A 1,916-nucleotide genomic window follows, 5' to 3' on the forward strand; every position below is an offset into this window, starting at 1 on the left:
CGATGATGATCGCTCGACTCGACTTCAATCGCGAGAAAGTGCGAAAGCATACCTTTACCTTATGCACCGTTACACGCGAGAATCGTTTCGCTCCCACGAGATTCGAGATTATTAGAGAGAAGTTTAACCTCGCTTTCGCGAATTGCAAATTCGATTCGTGTTGTTTCCTAGACTATCGTTTGGTTGAGAGATATCGTTTATTTTATTTTTATGCATTTTTTTTTTTTTTTTCGTTTTTCTTCTCCTATTTTTTTATTTCAAAGATTCAACAGAGATAATTGGCTCCACAATGGGAGTTCATGGTGATCATCGATGGACGATTGATATTCATACGTGACGTTGAATCGTAATAATTTTTATATTTTATAATTTGTCATGGGATAACTGTCAATCGTCACTGTGATGATGTAGAATAAAATATTGACGATAATGCGAATGAATGCATTAACTGTAAAAAATCGATGTCTCTTGTATAATAATTGATAATTGTTATTACTTAGAACGTTCATTTCTATTATAATTCATCGATGATTAAAATTTATGATGACGTTTATAATGATTTTATTTCATAATTTGTTAATAAATTATTTCGAGTCTTTAACGACGCGAAACAAAAAATTGTCAATTACGTAAATAAACGTAGAAATAGTATAAAATTAAAAGTCTCCTACCCAACGATTAATAATTCTTATTTGGAAAATTTATTTCCGTTGTAACTCGTCGATAATTAAAATTCATGGTGATATTAAAATTAACGCTTTTATTTCATAATTTATATATCTCGATAATTCTAATGACACTCTTTAATGACACGAAAAATCACGCTTGACGATATATTTTTATAATAAATAATTAATTTTCAAACGGACTAACCGACATTAATTTTCAGCCCATGTATTATTCTTTGCGTTTGGAAAAAAAAATTTTCTGAAGTAAACCGACACTTTGGTATCAGATTTTTGTCTTATCGAATTATTACTACTTATACACGTATACACATTTTTATTTTATTAATTATATATATATATATTTTTTATATAACGTCACCGTCGAGAACGATCAGACTTTCCCATAAAAGCGCCGAAGCGAAATATTCAATGATCATTCGAAGCGATTAAATCGACTGACTCACTCTCTACATATTTTAATCATTTGTCAAATTCGTTATAAACAACGGTCACGTATTAAAAGCAATTAGAACGATATTTCGAGATAATTAATTACTTTAGTCTAGACGGTTGACAACGCGTTAACGAAGTTTAGTCCTTATTAGATCGAAATATGTCAGAATTAATTTCACGTAACGTGTTCTTAGTTATCCCAACATCCATAGAGAAAACTGACCACATTTATCCGAGAAAGTACTTTCGTTCTAGGGGCCAAGAACTTCTTAAGGAGGAAGGGGAAAAAAAAGAAAAGAGAGAGAGAGAAAAAACGAGAGAAAAAGAGTCCACTCGGAAGTTCGACTTCTCGTTGACTACATACATACAAACATACACATATATACAACCTTGAGAGAAACTTTGTAACTTCGACGAACTATCGAAAAGAGATTATCAAAAACTACACTCGAATATTAACTTTTTCTCGATATCGATCAAGTTAAAAAAAAGAAAAAAAAAAAGAAGAAGAAGAAGGAAAAAGTTAATAAAAACAAAGATACTCCAAGAAAGAGAAAATGTCTGGCAGAGCAAGTAAATATAAATCGTTTGATCCAATTTTATAAATATGTACTTGAATTTCAAAGCAGTCACGTTGAAAAAATAAATTAATCGTCTGTAAACCCATCTCTTACTTTTATCTTTCTTTTTTTTTTTTTTCCAAAAAATGAAAGAAAAAATCGTTCAAGGTGAATGAAATATTATGATATTATAATATCGTAATTACTACTAAACTATACTATATATAAAAAAAAA

At 29.7% G+C, this 1,916-nt stretch overlaps 1 protein-coding gene across 6 annotated transcripts in view; it reads right to left on the minus strand.

Annotated features, from left to right (window-relative positions):
* The window catches only part of LOC122637149 (probable JmjC domain-containing histone demethylation protein 2C), a 269,736-nt gene that overhangs the window by 116,179 nt on the left and 151,641 nt on the right, over positions 1 to 1,916 (minus strand). The gene's annotated exons all lie outside the window — the stretch shown is intronic.

The sequence above is a fragment of the Vespula pensylvanica genome, chromosome 24, assembly GCF_014466175.1.
Source record: "Vespula pensylvanica isolate Volc-1 chromosome 24, ASM1446617v1, whole genome shotgun sequence".
Taxonomy (NCBI): Eukaryota; Metazoa; Arthropoda; class Insecta; order Hymenoptera; family Vespidae; genus Vespula; species Vespula pensylvanica.